At 46.3% G+C, this 19,314-nt stretch overlaps 1 pseudogene; it reads left to right on the forward strand.

Moving 5' to 3' along the window:
* The first annotated feature begins 11,955 nt into the window (after positions 1-11,955).
* On the forward strand, positions 11,956-13,714 carry LOC144150056 (uncharacterized; annotated as a pseudogene).
* The last annotated feature ends 5,600 nt before the right edge of the window (positions 13,715-19,314 follow it).

Genomic DNA, 19,314 nt, shown 5'->3' on the forward strand with positions numbered 1-19,314 from the left:
GCGCACACCACTATCGAGCGAAAATCAAGTGAAATTCGATTTGAGCCGTGAGTTTCAGTTTCATTTAGGGAATAATTAAGGTGCAACTCACGGCTCAAATCGAATTACTGTCGGGGTGCAAATGCGGTGTCACTCTGGGTGCAACTTGGATGTCATTTCGAGTCCCCGTGCTCCACACCCTCGCCATCATTTACGGAGTGGAGATGCTGCCATGTTTTTTCGCTCTACATTACAGTGTCACGTAGCCCAGTTCGACGGAGGTTTCTCAAGCAAAGAAAAGTTTATAGGAGCGAACTTATGCTCGGCTAAAAATTTAAAGTATACACAAGCGGCGAGGGTGCAGTCCGCAAAGTGACGTGCACACACGTGCCTCAGTGAGTCGAATGTCGTGGCGCCTTCCCTAGCAGTATTTACCTTTACGCGTCATTGTTCCTGGAACAGTCGAATTACACTGGAAGGTTGGAAGTTATCGCCTTGGGCTTGTCTAGTCGCTTGTCCCTGTTTTTTTTGGCGCTTCCAGTAATTGCCAGCACTACATCGTGAAAATTCAAGATCAAAGATTAATATTGTAGTCGAGTCACTACGCGGCAAAATAATCTCCCTATCAGGTTAGATAGCCAGTGGTGCATACAAGAGAACGAGAAACGAACGAGCTTTACTTCCAAATCAGATAACTCAGATGGGCGCGGCCAACCCGCTGGCAACCAAGCAGACAAGTAAAAAAATTGAAGAAATTCTTTCTAGTGTGCCACAAAAAGTAGTCGCGGAGCGTTCACGCTTTGCGGCGACATGATTGAGCATGGTCCTTGCGTTATATCTATACATAATTCGTAACTTATACAATTTGTTAACTTTTTTGTTCTGTGTTGCTTTTTTTAACAAAGAGCTGCTTCATGTGTTGTACATGTTTACAAAATAACAACGACGAACCTCAAAATAACTCATTTCTGAACAAAAACAATTTCCCGAAAAACATTTTGTAAGTAGTACTTCATTTTTTAGTTGAGTTCAAATGCGTTTCGAAATGTTCCATCAAACAGGGATATTTTGGCGCATTTCATTTAGTTAGGCGCTACGCATTTACTATCGCCCATCTTTAGTTCTGAGTGTATGGAGTTGGTGGCATGTAATTAATGTACGCATAAAAGTCGATGGCCAACTTGCCTTGGACACTATTCTGAATATTACGGAATAATAGGTACTTGCTTTTGTGGGGGTCGGGTGCATAGTGCGCGTTGAGTACTGGGATATCCGCGCGCAAAATGAAGGAGACGATTCTTGTGTGCGTGCTTGGGCTGCGTTGCCCTCTATATGCACCAGAGTACGATATCTTGGATACTTTTTTGCCTACTATCGCCGTAGAAACGGTTTGCGTGAATGCACCAGCCTTTCCCATCTGTCGCACCTGAACTAGATTTCAGCATTTGCAGGCGTAAAAACTTAAAGCCATTACGCTCCACGTGAACGCTGTCGGAAAAGCAGAATAGGAATTCGCCATAATCTGTTGTGGCTCTGTTACCCGCGCCCTGCTACCACCCATAACGCTCTTCGCCTCCAGGTCTCACTCCCCCGCAAGAATTGAACGGGGCTGTGTCCAATGCCATTCAAATTTCTCGCCGTCGCAATGCTCTCCCGCACCCTGCCTGCAACAGCGCGAGCGGGAGTTCGGTTCATTTTTTTTTTTTTTGATTTCATGTCGCACGTGCCGTGGCAGTACTGCGCAGTTGGCAACGTGTCCTTCCTGGCAGCCACTTTTTTGGCTGACTATAATAAAAGTCGACTTATTAAGCGTTCCTAACTAAATGAACAGGGGGGCAGGCAGTTAATTACATAAATTTGCCTCAAATGTTCGTGCAGTTTTCTTTGGGGTAAATCAAGGGGAGGAGTATGACAAACGCCAGCGGTTCACGAGTTCGGAACGGTTGACTTTATAAACCGCTTGTTTTTTCAAGATTGCGTAGTACGCCCTTACGCCTACCGTTTTCGCTTATTTAGTAACAGTCAAACAAATAAGTGTTCTTAACTAAATGAATGCGAGCGCTGGCAGTTAATTACATACATTTGCCTCAAATGTTCCTGCAGTCTTCATTGGGGTAAACAAAGTGGACGTGTATGACAAGCGCCAGCGGTTCGCGAATTTCGAACGGCTTTAAAAACCGCTTGTTTTTCCAAGATTGTCGGTACGTCTTTACACTTCAGCCTTCTTATTGCGGGACTATCCTTCGGTGCACAACCTCGATATCCGGTGATTCCAGCAGCCGCCTGACTACGAACAGCGTGACAGCGAACTAGCTACGACGATAAGGCGATCCCCTAAACTGATCTGCATTTAAACGGCGTAACGATAAAACAATTTGCCCTCGTATCCGCTCAGTTCTCCGCAAATGCTTTCAAAATACGATAGTCTTCCGCCCTCCTTGTTCCGCAACCGCATATCCTTTTTTGCCGCGCACACCTCATGCTGGTGCAATCCTCTATCGGTCCTCCCAAGATGAACGCAATGCACGTATGCTGCATTTCATTCATTTCCCCTGCTGTCAACCTGCTGACGCTCATTCTTTTCAGGGCCTATTTTGGTGTTGCACCTACCGCTCCAGCCACAAGCTCAAGACTTGTGCGTGATCACTTTTTGCAGTTTGTGGCTAAAACATTCCTTTGAACGCGTGTTTTGTGCTTGCTATCGCAAACACTGCGTGCACGTACGTTTTTAATTAGAAGAACCCCAATTGCAGCAGTGACGTCTTTATTGTTTTCCCTAAATATCATTAATGCTTTCCGCTCAAAGAACAATATCGACACTTATCAAGGGTGTTTTCAGATTTCATATTCATCTTCTTCAGCCAATCTACGGCCACGGCAGGACAAAGGCCTCTCCCATAGATCTGCAGTTATCTCGGTCCTGGCTAACAGCGACCAATTTATCTCCGTAAACTTCTTAATGTCATCGAAATATCTGACGTTCTGCTGCCCTCTTCCAGGCTTGCCTCCTCTCATGGACCCACTCTGTTACCCTTAATGATAAACGGTTATCTTGCCTTCGCATTACATGTCCTGCCCACGCCCATTTCTTCTTCTTAATTTCTGCTAATTTGTCCTTAACACGAGAGTGTTCCCTGACCCACTCCGCTCTGTTCTTGTCCATTAATATTACAATTATTATCTTCCGTTTCATTGCACGCTGAGTCGTCCTCAATTTAAGTTGAAACGTTTTAGTGACCCTCCATGTTTCTGCCCCACAAGTGAGTACTGGTAATATGAAGTTATCATACACTTTCTTCTTCAGGAACCATGGTAGGCTGGGATTCATTATATTAGAATGCCTACCAAATCCAGTTCACTTCATTGTTATCCTGCTAATTATCTATGCCTCATTGTTGGGATCCCGGGTCGCTATATGGCCTATAGTATATTTATTCGCTTATCACTTCCTCTGCCCCACCACCTATCTCGAACCACTGACCTCTCCCTGAAATAATTGAACATTACTTCAGTTTTCTGCATATTACTTTTGAGGCCCATGGATCTAGTCTGCTTGTCCATTGCAGTAAGCATGCTTTGAAATTCGACGTTGCCTAGAGCCAGGCAACGTCATCAGCAAATATCAGCTTCCTAACGTATTCTCCATTTACCCTTACTCCCAGCGTTCCTAATGCAATCTTTTGAATACTTCTTTCAAACCTGCTGTGAAGAACAACGGAGAGATTGTGACTCCTCGTCTGACGTCATTCCTTGTCTGTATTTCATTGCTCTCCTTATGGAGGACGATTAAAGCTTTGTACCCATTGTACATATCCTCTAGTATTCTCCCGTAAATCTCGTTTACACACTGATTCCGCAATGCCACAATGACTGCAAAGGTTTCGACCTAGTCAAATGCTTTCGACTAATCAATGAAGGCTATATATAGGGATTGAATATACTCCGCGCATTTCTCTATCCCCTGATTGATCATATGATAATGGCTCATTGTGGAACGACGTTTGCAATACCCTGCTCATTAATTAGGTTGACTGAAACGTAAGGTGGCAGAAATTCTGTTAGCGATTACCTTCGTAAGTACCTTATAGACGACTGACAAAAAGCTGATCGGCCTATAATTTATCAAATCTTTCATATCGCCTTTCTTATGAATTAGGATTATGTTCGCGTTCTTCCAAGATTCCGACACACTGATGGTCATTAGGCAAGGCGTATACAGGTTTGCCAGTTATTCTAGTACAATTTGCCCGCCATACGACAAGAGGTCTGCTCTTAACTGTTCCTCATCAAGTGCTTGGCGCCCTTGCATTTCCTTCAAAGTCTTCTTTACTTCTTCGGTCGTGACTGGTGGGATGTCGGTCTTCTCTGAACAAGTTCTCTGTGGGATGCTTCTCTCCTCTGAAATCCTTTGTTTTGGTATTATCCAGGATGTCGCGGCTATTGCACAGATCTCTAAAGAACTAATGGGCTGCTATAACTATTTTATCCCTATTTTTGATGGCATTGCCTTCATTGTCTTTAAGTGCATACATCTGATTTTTCCTTATGCGTAGACGCCTCTTCACCGATTAACATGCTGTATTGGCAGCTAAACCGAGTGTGTTGTCTTCCTTACTTCCATTTTACATAGCGTGACTCTTCGCGTGACTCGAAGGACTCCCGGGAATCGAGATAGTATGGCGGGAGCCGGTCAAAGCGGGACGCCTGGCGGCCCTCTTCCAGCAAGATCAAGCTAGTGGCCACGAAGGATCGGTCGACGTCCCAGGAACGCGACTCATAATAGCCTCCGGCTGCGGTGACTCGACAGCAGCTCTCTTGCAAATTGTGTGTTGTCCGCAAAATAGGGTTGCCACCTGCCCGGTTTCTGATTGGCCCGGTTTTTGATTGCCCGGTTTTTGATTGGATTTCGATTTCATTATCGAAAGCGGGCTGGTTGCCCGTTCGTACTTGAAACCGGCCATCATAGGGTGGTTTCTTGGCCATTGTGCCGCAACTATTTTTATAACATCAGTTCAACCACTACGACGATAAATACATGTCGAAAAGGTGCGCAAATACACGCGCAGAGAGAACACTCGGGGGAGCGCTGTTGCTGAGATGGATACAGCGTCCCATTCCTTAAAGTGGAAACGGTGTGTGGTTCTCCGTGACATTCCGTTGGTTCTCTTTAAGTGCATGATTTTTCCCAATGCTTAGACGCCTCTTCACCGCTTTCAGGCTGCCTCTGTTCTCTACAGAAAGCTCGATATGCTGCATATTATACTTCCGTATGTCAGCTGTCTTACGCTTATTGATTAACTTCAAAAGATCCGCTAGCTGTATTGTGAAAGCTGGGGAGGAGATTCCCAAGATTCCAGATTGAGCCAACGGGAAATGTTCTGACTATATAAACACCTCTTTGTAGAGTTGGTATAACCGTTGGTAAGGCGGCGTAAACGAGGGACAGAGAAAGAGACACTAATTTTCTAATTAAGGTGGCCGAAGGAAGGCTATTATCTTAAAAACACCACGCACTGCAAGCTTGCTGTTTTTTACGTAGGCTGTTTCTCATGCTTTCCTGCGTTCCTTCATATAACTAACAAGAAAAACTCCTGTTTTCTGTTTTATGTTCTTGTTCGGAGGGCAGAAAATCAATAAGGTACGCAACTTTCATAAATAAATTGATTTATTATGAGATTTAACACGCTGACGCTGCACCGGCGATGATGCGCGCCGTAGTAGATTGCTATTGACCACCTGGGAATTGTTATCGCCCGGCGATATCTCGAACACACGGGCATTTTAGATGTTCGCCTTCATCAGAAAAGCCGCCGCCGCGGCCAGGAATCGAACGCGCGTCTGTTGGCTCAGCAGCACAAGGCTGATAAATAACTGCCACGCACTCTCGTTCTACATGACCATACCAAATATTCCTGCATGCAGTCCCACGAAAAACCGTACTGTAACTTTAAAACTTCACTCGCTCCCTCTGATGATTGCGCATTCAACTTAAGCAAACTCTCGGAGTAAGAACGAAGAAACACTCCGGCGCGGTGTCGTGGGACAGCCAATAACAAAGACGCCCTGTCGTCTCAGTCTAGTGAGCGTCTAGCCCTAGTTTTCTTCGTTATGGTATTTTACGTACTTGCTTTTCTGATCGTCTTGCACCTACAACTCGGCGATGCCCGAATTGTCAGCAATACGGCAGTTTTAAGTTAAAAGCTTGGGAAAATGCAGGTGGGTATGGGAACCGTGCTGCCTGTAGATATTTCGGAATTGACGAAGTGAAGCCTTGACAAACGAATACGACTGGAGTTAAAAAAAGGGCTGTTTGTTGACCATTTGTGTACGCGTATATTTCCTGCGAAAGGTATGTTACCTGAGGATTATCTTTTCTTCTTGAGGCATTTTTTCGTCCCTACGGGAAAGGTTCCGGAAAAATACACGGCATAATAAACGCCCCCCCCCCCCCTTTGATTGTTTTTTACGCGAAAAAAGTGGGTTCATTACGGGAGTAAATACGGTATTTTATGCACAACCAGTTCACTGCGTCATTTATAACAATTTGTTTACTTTTCCTGCATGCCGTTTATTACAAATTTGCATGCAATACTAATTTTATTAATTAACTCGGTATGACGGCATAATCACTTAACTTCCTACGTCAAAAACTTTGAAAGAACACTCGCTCGCCTATATCATTTTTAAATGGGCAACGTATAGTAGTCGCAAACATCACTTTAACGTTTCAAAACAAGCTCGTAATGAGAGTTTTCCGTGTGACGAATATTCCAGTGATACGAGAATTTGTCCTACGAAATGCCCTGTGACGAGTTGGCATTCCTGACCAGCTTACCTGTGACAAGTTCGCCTATGACGAGTGGACTTGTCACGAGTGGGCCTAGACCCACGCAACTCGTCACAAGTCCCCTCGTCATAGGCCAACTCGTCACTGGTGAACTGTTCAGGAATTCCAACTCGTCATAGTGTATTCCGTACGAGGAATCGTCGTGTTGTGGGAATATTCGTCACACGGAAAACTCGCATTAGGAGCCTGTTTTATGACGTCAAAGTGATGTTAGCGCCTGCTATGTGTCACCTTTTAAAGTAAGCAGTGCAGTGACGTAGCTAGAGGGGGTGTTTGGGAGTTGGAACCGTATTCAAATTTTTTTCCAGGCCGCACGGGAGCCAGGCTTAGTACTTACTTCGGCAAATCTCATCACTTCCAATAAAGCCCCCCAGAAAAAAATGTTTTGGCTGCGGCCCTGGGCGAGTGTGCTTGAGATTTTTGCCGAAGAAGATATGTTAATATACCGTCACACATCATAATTATGTTAAAATTATAATTGGAATCAAACTTATATCCCATGACGCGCTTTTATGCCCTGACGCTTTTTGGGGATTCACGTGATTTGACCGTAGACAATTCTTCGTGGCCTGTTAAAAGCCAGTAATTTGTTTTCAAAGTCACGAAGAAGTGAAAGCGAAGCGGTGAAAACGGAATCCAAACGACAGAAACTAACATATTTTCTGTGCCCAAATTTATATGGTGGAACTGCTCTGCCCAGAATCCGCGCATACATCGTCTCACCAATTCCGCGCCATATGCATCCCATTTACAACGTGGGTCGTAGACAAGCACGCGTTAATCTCCTAGAAAAACGATACTCCAACGATCCCGACACCCGATACACAGATGCCGCAACCTAATCGAACCGAACAGCCCATGCAAAGGTTGCCCTCGATGATCAAGGCTCTATCCTGACATCCGATACAATCGCTGATACCAACACCACTACTGCCGAAGAGACAGCCATAGCCCTCGCCGCCAGCACAGCCCCTACCGGCTATGTAACCATCCTTACCGACTCACAGCAAGCTTGCCGGAACTTTCTGACAGGATGCATTTCACCTTCCGCCTTCAAGCTTTTCCAGACAATAAAGACCCTGCCCTACCTACAGATTGTTTGACCCCAGGTCATGCCTCACTCCCAGGGAATGAGGCGGCGCACGCCTCTGACCGCGATATCCTACTCCGGGCATTCCAATACGGGCGGGCTACTTGGCCCAACCATCCTCAAACCTTCCCGTTCCCAGTCACTACCCCGATACACTGCACCACTGCGTCAGAGCCGCCGCCGGTACCCACCTTCTGATCCTTCACTCAACACTTGCGAGCCCGAATGCGGCGCAGACTCCTGGCGGAAAGGTTTTTTAACACCCCTATTCTTCACCATATTTCACCCACTACATACTCTTACTACCACCCTACCTGCCATACTTCCAATACGACGTACCATCTTGTATGGGGATCCACCGACCACCCGAACGCCCTCTCTTCCTCTACCCCGAAGCAGTGGGAGTGCGCGGTGATCAGCTCTCAGCTCGGGACTCAGGAACACCTGTTCTCCCGGGTTTAGGCAGCAGCAGTCACTCGCGGCTTTCTGAACGTAGAAGAGGCCACCCACATTTCTTTTTTTTAGAGTCAAATAAAAGCGTTTTTCCACCACCACCACCACCACCACCACCACCACCATTGCCACCACTTTTCGGTTTCCTCTTTTGTATGCCGTGACGAAAGGGTAAATAAAAAAGTTGAAAGCACGGTAAATAATCGGAAGAAGAGAAGGTTGATCTAGTGAAAATGTCGCAGAAATATCTTTCAATGATGAAGGAAATAGAAGGTAAGCTACTCATGATTCATGGCCCACGTCTGCATTGCCGTCTGCATATTCAAACGCCCAATGATCCCAATTCCAGGAGGAATGAGGAAGCAAACGAAGAGAAAAAAAAAGAAGAAAAAACTTGTGTACGTAGGCGAAGGATTCACATAAACTGGCGACTACCTGCAGCCGCTCATTTAGTGTGGAGGGCATTCCTGGCCTGGCAACCATGGTAGCCCCGCGAAAAAAAGGGTGGGAAAATTTCCGCGTACGTCAGCCCAAATTCTACATTTTTTTTCTTAAAAGAGCAGTCCGATTAAATTTATAAGAACCATCTGCTAAGGTGACCTTAACATTAAAAGGAGTTTCGTCTACTTTTGATTATAATTACATATTTCCACGCGATGTTGCAATGTAAAACAAATTGTCTGGTGTCCATACGATTTGGCACCCAAGAGAGGTTGACGGACAGCCAATGTTCGCTAGGAGAAAACTGTCGCCTTTCCAAGTTTTGTACAGATAATTACATGGGAAATTTTACACAACGCAAATTACAAACAAACGTGTTTCGTTTTGTGCAATGCTTGGACTGTGCCCTGTCCATCCATATAATCGCTTGAGCTTTGCTGGTCGTCTTCCTCGGTAGAGTGCCAGGGCTGATAAAGGTAATAAACACGAAAGCATGAAATAACGAACAAAACATTACACCATCTTCCCGTAGGGGAACTCTGAGTAGTATGCGAAGCAGGCATGGGGTCGATTCACATGCCCATTAGTTTTCTGTTCGTCGTTTCCGTGAGGTTGAGGTACGTAGCTACCGTTATATTTACCCTTTGCTTACCATGGTAACTACCACACTTTTCACTTACCGGAACTACGAAATGGGAAATTGCCGTGACCCCATGGCTGTTTCGCATACTACTCAGGGTTCCCCCACGGGAAGATGGTTTAATTTTCTTGGAGGGGGGTAGGAAGTGTTACAGTGGAGAGGCATTAAAGTCAGAGAGAGAGATACGTTGTACGTGGTATGAGTGTGTCTTTATTTAGTCATTATCATCATCATAATCAACTTAGGTGACGGCGAGCTGGGATTGGCGTTCCGGTTTGATTATGACCGCCTTATGGTCTGTGAAATGTGAAGTCAAGGGCTGTTGTAGTGGATGAATCCTGAAGTTGCTGAAGATGAGGTCGATGCACGTTCCCCGAATGGTTGTGGGTTGCTAGTAATCACGGCCCGCCCCGAGACTCGCCGACGCACGCCTCTGCCGAAGACGATGAAATGTCGAAGACGCGTGAAGCGTGCACGTCTCGTGCAGGCCCAGGAAGACACCGGCAACACTGTCGCTCCAGTAGCCATAGAAGAGACGGGGCGTTCAGCAAGCCGAGCATGCGGAGTGGGGGTGTGGACGGCGCAACAACAACGACAACGATAAGGGAGGGACATAGCCACGACCATGAGATGCTTCGCATCAAAAAAGCTATTGTGAATGTCACCGAGAATGGCACCTCGCCGTCACCCAAGAGATCGCGGAAATTACGTTTGAGAAACATTCTAATATCTGCTACACATCCTGTAAACGTTGTTGACGCGCAGCAACAGTTTGGATGCCTAGGGGGTTGTTCGTGACAAATGATGTCGGAATACGGTGCCGTTTGTATTGACGTTGTATGACCTTCGAACGGTGATATATGTTTGCCTCCAACTACATTTTTTTTAGTTTTTTAGTAAACATGGTAGGAATACAAAGGTTCAGATTGTAGCACTTGCTTTATGGCAGTGTGTCAAACTGCGACGTGATGCGTGCGCCTAGTAGCTTGTAGTGCAACCACAAACGCTTTATTCTTCCCCTTTGTTTCTTGTCGTTCACCATCCATCTGCCTCCATTGCCTCGTCTCGTCCACGCTTTCTGTCAAAATACCTCTTCCGCAACTCGCCCCTCCAACAGATTGCTTCGCCTTGCCAACTACTCCTGCCATTCCCTCCTTGCGCTACACTTGCGGTCTCTCTTCTCACATCCCTCTTTTTCCTATCCCTCTGAAATAAGAGAGATACCATGGCTCGTGACGTCCCGAGGATATGTGTGGTTTTGTTTAGGCGATGGTGCAAGGTGCTCTTCTCAAATCAACTTGTTCAACGTTCTCCCCCAGTGCCAACGACAAAAGTGGACAGAATGAGAACCATACTGGCCGCAATGTGGCCGGCGTAAGGAGTAAGGCAGGATACGTTCATCATTTAAAACTACTGCAATTTAAAATTCAGAAGCAACCAGTATAAGGGCTAAGCGTTCTTCCTTCCGGATATCAGCCAAGAGGGTATGTGATGTCGGCGCGTGTGTAATTTGATAACCTGTCATTCGCACGTTTATGCTCATGCGGGAATTCACACTGCTTTCGGTGGTCTGATGACGTGCTCAGCACCTCCTGCTTCAATTTTTAGTTGGGCACTTGCATAACTACTAAAATTCTGTCTCATACATCTTGCTTCTTCTAACGGAGCCCTGAGCGAAATGCCTTTGTCACACTCAGAGGTAAGGTACGGGCAAGGATGATTTTTTTAACACCTCACGGAACAGGAGTCCGCCCTTGGTAGTCATTCCAGTCTTCGACGTTAATTACAAATATTTCATAATAATTGCGCTGTTTCTATATCGCAGGAGAAGCTTTCGCTATTTCGTATTTGGAGTTACCCTCCGTAGCATTGGCTACTCCACTAAACTTAGCGGACTCCACTTAGAGGACTCAACTACTTAGGGGACTCAACCAAAAGCCTAAAGCGGTAACCACATGCACGCGCCTGCACGCTAGATTTTACGCGCTCGCGCCCTCACGCGTCCCGAGGAGCGTGCAGGAGACGGCGCGCCTGGCCAAGTGCGTCGCGTTCGGCAAGGTCTGGCTATGCCAGGTATTTTTACACGCGTCGGAAGTTACTACCTCGGCAGCAGCCAATCAAACGCCGCTGCTGCGGGCTTCCGCTCCTCCTCTCTCCCAGCCGCAATGACCGCCTTCACCAAATCGGCGATGGCAATAAGCAACGAGAAATTGATCTCTTGTGTGGCCAGCCGGACGTCCTTGTGGCTGGCCACGCACAAGGACCACAAGAATCGACAAGTAAAAAATGTCTTGTGGAAGGAAGTGTGCGAGATCATGTTTCTGGGACTGGTGAGCAAAGGTACATGTGGCGCGTCTCCGCCGGCTTGACAGGTTGTTTTGAAAGCAGCGGCTGATATTTCATTTCGTCTACGCAGAGTGCATCACTGCGCTGCAAAAGCGATGGAAGTTCCTTAGGGACAAATTTAGGAGGCTTTCCAAGCCCAAAAAGAAAAAATGAAGTGGCATGGGTACCGAAGACGCCGACGACTCTGACCCAGTAGACGACGACGACGACGAAGAGAACCCGCCAGCCGACAGTGCAGTGCAGCCGGCTTCGTGGGCGTTCTATACGCAGCTGCTGTTCCTGCGCAACACCATGACCACCCGCCAGTAACTTTATTGCGTGAAAAGCTCGCGTACTTTTCTTGTCGAATAAAGTAGCTTGTGATTGTGAGCCTTGCAGGAATGCTGGCGAAAGTTGCATGCAGTCATTATCCTGGACACCTTTTAGACAGATGCAGAAGATGCAAACAGGGGGCTGATCTTGCACATTATGGGAATGGCTTCGAGCCATATCTTAGAACCACGTAATTATTAGTGATGAGCAGTGGGAGACTGCTCTTCATCTCAGATCCGGCGGATTAGCTCTTGGACCTTTATTTGGCCGAAGACGCTGCTAGGACCCAAAGGCACCTGGTTGGCGTCTAGGATGGAAGGCTAGCCCTCCTAAATTGGACAAATAAATGTTCTTTCCCTCTCCCGCTTATGATTAAATACAAAACAGTTATAATTGCGTTCGCTCACACTATGCTGCAGTGTTACAAGCACGCATTTATTGAACTCTAGCAGGGTGGCGAGTTGGTGTACTTTCATCTTGGGGAACAGCGCGAACTAACAGGGACACAATAAGAAAGAAGTGGACAGGACTAGCGCAGACGTTCAACTTGATTTATTGGAAAAGACGTAACTACTTATACATACACACAATCCTCCTCCCAAATTCGACGTGCCCACACCAGCCAATGACATACTAACGCGACCTAAAACACTCCACTGTTGACAGCGCAACCTTATTAACACAGGAAACGTTATAGCGACGACCGCTCCAAATAACCATTCATGCATTTATTAAAAATGGGAATGTTGGCATGTTTGACGTTGCATTGACGATCGCCTGCGTAAGGGCACTAACTTGCTCAAACGGTCTGTCGGCAGCCGGAAGTTAAAAAAGGAACTGAGAATGGCATGCGAGACCCATGAGGCTTTCTGTATAACACAGTGCAGCAACGAGTGTGCTAGTAAACAAACTATGGTATTGTAAGAAGCATACATTTATTAACAGTGGTAATGTTTTTATTGATGTCTGCTGAAATATTTTGCCATGTTTCAGGGCAAACATTGACACTTTTTTACACACCTATACACCAATATATACACCTTCATTTTTGCTGTGCAGGACTTGTGGGAATGTCAAGCCACAGAAGAGGCAGAAAAAGCAGGATGCCCGGCAGGTGGGACGTCAGGAGACGCCAGAAAGTCTTTCCCGAGAAATGTGTCACAGTCAATTTGACAGCATCAAATTTGATGAGACCGACGACCACGCTGATCTGTATCCAGCGCCGACGGTGTCAGTTGAGTGTACCCCGTCGCTACTGGAACCAGCGTAGTCACCATCGTCAACACAGTCATCAAGTGAGTCGGCACCATCAGCGCTGGGAACTGCATCACCGCTTGGGTTGGCGGCGACGTCACTGGAAAGCCAGGGGTTCAGCCTTGTCAGCATGTCTGCAATGCAACCACCCAAAAACAGAAAAAACAAAGACGACGATGACAGTTTGCTTATAGAGCATCTGGGAAAACTAACAAACAGTCTACAGGAATAGGACGACCATCAGCATTTTGCGTTGTCGCTCGTGAAGTGAATGAGAGAAGTAAAAGAGGAGCACCACCTGGACATGCACATGCAGATTATGGAAGTGATCAAGCAATTTAAGAGTAGCTGAAGTGTGGTGCCTCTTGTCCTTCTTAGAGCTGACAAAACGTGGGAATACAGAATGAGGCATGTTGACTTGCATGGTGCAACATGAGTAGGCCAATATTAGATGGGTAAACATGATTCAGGGTGTCTTTGCTATTAAAGGAGAAGTTTACCTTCAGCAAAGTGGGTGCAGCCCCTGCTCTTACAAGCGCTTGAGAGCCCCTTGTTTGGAGACCCCCTGGCTGGTGCCACTGCCAAGGGACCTCTGCAGCGCTGCTGCAGAAGTAGGCAGACAAGAGGGCCCTGGCATCTGCAGAATCCGCACCGACGTTTCTGGACTGCGTCCCTTGAAGTGGGAAATAGCAGGGGTCCCCGTGCTCTCGTCCCGACGCCTGCTCAACACCTTGCCTTCACTGCCCTGCGACCACATTCCCGAACTTGTCCTCGTGGTCCAAGAACTGTTGGGATTGTTCGTTGAGGATCGAGAGGAAATTGTGGAGAACGCACGCCGCCTTCACCACAAAATCCACATTCTTGGGCAGGAGAGGGATGGTGCTCAGCAGAATGTGCCTCCTCGCTGCCGTGATGCCAAAGGCATTCTCTGCGCACCTCCTGGTAAAACGAAATAACAAGTGCGAAATAGCTTTCAGAAGAAGCAACCTTTAAAACCGATTTAAAAGTATGGTGGGCTGTACGGAGAGTTTGAACTAAGTATTGTGAGCTGTACGTTGTGCACTTTCTCCGCCTCTTCTGTTCTTACCTGTTTTCCCTCTGAATTGTTTTTAAATCTAACTATGTGAGCATGCGCAGAGGGTAAGCTGTCGCTTTCAAATAACCAGGCACACAATGTATTCTATTCAGCTGGTCAGCATGCGGGCAAGTAAAGCTGAAACGCTTTACTGAAAAGCTGAAGGGACCACAAATCGCAGTCTTGTACTGTTGTCGCCCCTTGTACGTGCCGTTTTTAAATACAATTGTCTCTCGTGGCTACATGTTTCTTTCTTGCCTGCTTGGGACAAAAACGAAACTCACTCATTGTGTACGAATTACAGGCTACCTGATCTCCAAAATTTTGTTTTGTCTGTTTTTCTGTCCTTTATTTCAGCACACGACCATGTGTTAAACCTACTTCAGAACTAGATGTTTATATAGTCAGTATAATTCCGAACAACAAAATCTAAATACATACTTCATACGTGTAGACATTTTTCCATCCAAAAGAAAACAATAGCGATATCTGACGCAACCCATAAACATGTAACTGGCCCATGCAGTGAATTATTAAATAAAAACGCATTGAGGTGCCATTTGTGCGACAAGCAAAAACTGCGTTGGAAACAATACTTTCCCCATAGAATAGCTGAAAAAGATGGCGGACGAGCCTTCGGCTCGTGGCTCGAGGGCATGACCAACCTAAACGAATGCTCTAAAATTAAAGAGCACCAGCAATGCGACGGCGAAAATATTTAATGGTATTCAGAAAACGTTCAGTGCGTGTATCATGGGAGGACCGAGACGGTAGAGCAACAGCGTGAGATCTGGGTGCGGGATAGAGGAGAGACTGTTACGTGACAGGGGTCGCAGAAGATTTTAACACGGAAGTGTTTCACTCCGGGATTTATGGAGATTTCACTTGCGTCATACCCGTCACGGAAGCGACGCCAGACAACGATGCATGATGATAATGATGATGATGATGATTGCTATTGGTTTGCCCTTTATAACAGGGTGATTACGTGTCATCTGAACAAAAAGGACTAATATACCTATGTTTTCTACTGTTGGTTTGATACTAGCGCTGCTTAGAGCAGGCACAAAAAACATAATAGGCATAACATACTATAGGCATCGAAATAGGCGTAAAATACTTAATATGCATAAAATACTAAAATACAACATTTAAGATATCCCATAAACGATGAGAGGTAACCCTAGGTGTTTAAACGCGCCCACAAATCATCAGGTGCGCACAAAATTTTTAAAATATAATTCAGATCAAATGACAAGCCAACTGTGCAATATATTCCGCGAATAAAAGCTTCTGCTACGTAGTATTGTTCTCCCTGGCAGCATATTGTTATTTTTTGACGCTGTACGACAAAACAAGTGGTATGTGTAAAAATAAAATTTGCGCCACAAGTATAAGTCAGACTATCTTTCTTGATAGGGAGTTTATTTCGCCCTGTCGGAACCAGACTAGAACTACCTTCTTTGATCTCCAGTGTTCTCGATGTAATTCAACCGATATGTGCTCGCGGGCAGACGCAGAGGCATTATATTCGTGACACTCATATGTGCACGTATTTCTCTTGACTGCTCCCTCTACGCTTGTGTATTCTTTGAGTGCTTAGCGGAGAAGTTCGCTCCAATAAAGTTTTGTTGTTTGAGGAAACCTGCGTCGTTCTTGCCTACGTGAGACTATAATGTCGACCGGAAATTGGTACAAAAATACTGACCAGAAAGCGCTGTATGAGGTTATATTTTTCCACTCGACGACCGCCAACAACCGTGGACGTGGCATTAATGCAATGAGGAAAAAAGTGCTAGTTGAAAGTAGTTTATAAGGACTGGAGTGGTTAAACAATCATGTAACTACTAACAACTATTCAATCGAAGGCAAAGCAAACGCTGCAGTTTAATTCATTGCAGTTGTTAAGGAGCTGCACGAAGCTCCAGAAAGAGAACAAATATGTCCAATCGTTGGATAACGAAGCACACAAATGCAGCGAATACCCCCCCCCCCCCCCATTCAAAACATGAGTGAATATTCTTATTGCCAAGCTGTATGCAGATACCCTCCATAATGTGTCGATGTCAATCCGCCTACGTGTCGCGTGGACGCGAAAGAATTTTTGTCTCGTTTGCTCCATTTCTCTGTAGTAGCTCTCAACCTGGCGTGGGAATATTGGAAGAAATTGTACTGAATTGTCCGGCAAGAGAGCTCTATCACTTAACCAGCTTTCATTTACTTCTCAATTACTCACAGGTTAGTTTTAAAGGGACCCTGCAACACTTGCCATCGACTACGAGTATTGTCATCATCACCAGCCTGTCTACGCCCACTGCAGGCCAAAGGCCTCTCCCATTATTCTCCAATTACCTCGGTCCTGTGCCAACTGTGACCAATTTATCCCCGCAAACTTCTTGATCTCATCTGCGCATCTAACTTTCTGCCGCCCCCTGCAGCGCTTGCCTTCTCTAGGGATCCACTCTGTTACCCTTAATGACCAGCGGTTATGTTGCCTTCGAATTACATGCCCTGCCCAAGTCCATTTCTTCTTCTTAATTTTACTAATATGTCTTTAACACCAGTTTGCTCCCTGACCCACTCCGCTCTCTTCTTGTCCCTTAATGTCACACCTATCATTTTCCGCTCCATTGCCCGCTGAGTCGTTCTCAATTTAAGTTGAACCCTCTTAGTGAGCCTCCAAGTTTCTGCCCCGTAGGTGAGTACCGGTAAGATGCAGCTGTCATACACTTTCTTTTTCAACGACAATGGTAGGCTGCTATTCATTATCTGATAATGTCTGCCATATGCACCCCACCCCATTCTGATCCTTCTAATTATCTCTGCCTCATGGTTGGGAACTGGGGTCGCAACTTGGCCTAAGTATATCTATTCGCTTACCACTTCCACTGCCTCGCCATCTATCTAAAACTGCTGTGCTGTCACGAGGTTATTGATCATTACTTTAGTTTTCTGCATATTAATTTTCAGGCCCACGGTTCTATTCTGTTCGCCCAGTGCGGAAAGCATGCTTTGCAATTCGTCCCCCGAGTTACTTAGCAAGGCAACGTCATCAGCAAATCTGAGGTTACTGAGGTATTCTCCATTAACCGTTACTCCCACCTGTTCCCAGTCCAACGTTCTGAATACTTCTTGTAAGCATGCTGTGAATAACATTGGCGAGACTGTGTCTCCTTGTCTGACACCTTTCCTTATAGGTATTTTACTGCTCTCCTTATGGAGGATGATGGTAGCTGTAGACCCATTATAGATATCCTCTAGTATTCTTACTTAATGCTCATCTACCCCCTGGTTCCGTAATGCCTGAATGACTGCTAGGGTTTCGACCGAGTCAAATGCTTTCTCATAATCTATGAAGGCTATATATAGGGGTTGAGTATACTCAGCGCACTTCTCTATCACCTGATTGATCGTGTGAATATGGTCCATTGTTGAATAACCTTTACGGAACCCTGCTTGTTCTTTAGGTTGACTGAAATCTAAGTTTGCAGAGATTCGGTTAGCGATTACTTTGGTAAATACCTTGTAGACGACTGACAGTAAGCTGATCGGCCTGTAGTTTTTCAAGTCCTTCATGTCGCCTTTCTTATGGATTAGGATGATGTTCGCGTTCTTCCAAGATTCCGGTACCATTGCGGTACCAATGATACCATTGCGGTACCAATGGTACCATTGCGGTACCATTGCGGTACCATTGCGATGCAGCGATGGCGTAGAGGTAGAACACCCGCCTCGCGTGCAGAAGAACCGTGGTTCGAATCCCGGTGCCGGACAATTCCCACCGGATTAAAACAAAAAAAAAAAAACAACAAAAAGTCCGCGAATTGATGGAATTGCACAAAGGGGCTTGGGGTGCGGCCAGACCCCGGCGACCATTGCCGGTAATGCACTCCCTCACCAGAGCAGGATTGGCCACCCTGGTGTAGTACCGGCCACAATCTCCCATGAATACGCCAACGAGTATTGTATTTTGGGATAAAGTCTATTGTCCCAGAAATCTCCTCCTGCAAGAATGATGAAAATCCGTTCACAATTAACGAAACTACGCGCGATGAGAAATCGCGCATAATCGTTCCCTCTCAACTCGACCGGGGACAACGCGACGAACGCTGCGCGCTCTCTCCCGGAGAGGGGGGCGGCTCGCGGCGTTCTCTTCGGCGGCCTTCGATATATCACATGCCGGGTAGTTTTCTCCTTTTCTCCGCTACGCGGAGGGGCCTATTTCCGGTCTGGTGCCACAAAAAAGCAGGCACGGGTGCCTGCTCCCAAGTGCGCGCTCGGGCTGGTAGGGCGTTTTTGAAGCAATAAACGTGTGTAGTCGAGTGGTCCCGTTGAAAGGGAAGTATTAAGCTCATCACTGAAGCTCCGCGCGCACTCAAAACACACAAAAAAAACGGCAAAATTGTGCCTACAGGTTCAGACATAGAAGAGGTTCGTACACAGCGATGACGACGACTGAAATGGAAGAATCTAGCCGCGAAGTTGACCAGTAACAGCCGATCGGGCAGCCATGGCCTATGTGACGTCCCTTAGGCCATGCCAGGGGTAGCATAATGAGGACAACTGAAGAGAGAGCGGTTGGTTTTTCCGCGTCTTTCACATCGATTTGCGCGCTCACCGCTTCACGTGCACGTGTAATATTTGGCTCAGGTATTCCTGGCAGTGTAATCTAAACGTCGAGCAGGTTTACTTGCACTGCTCAAAGAGTGTTGCAGGGTCCCTTTAAATATGGCGGAATTCCCGTCTGATGTCAATACGATGCCGTGCACAATGTGAGTACGGTTGCACATAACTCTTGTTTTGTTTAAAGTACCCCCAAACAATTTATATGAGAATGATACGCTAAGCGAAGAGACAATTACGCCGAGTTCCATCAA

Source organism: Haemaphysalis longicornis, unplaced genomic scaffold (genome assembly GCF_048455015.1).
Source record: "Haemaphysalis longicornis isolate Haplotype H1 unplaced genomic scaffold, Haemaphysalis longicornis Haplotype H1 scaffold_8, whole genome shotgun sequence".
Taxonomy (NCBI): domain Eukaryota; kingdom Metazoa; phylum Arthropoda; class Arachnida; order Ixodida; family Ixodidae; genus Haemaphysalis; species Haemaphysalis longicornis.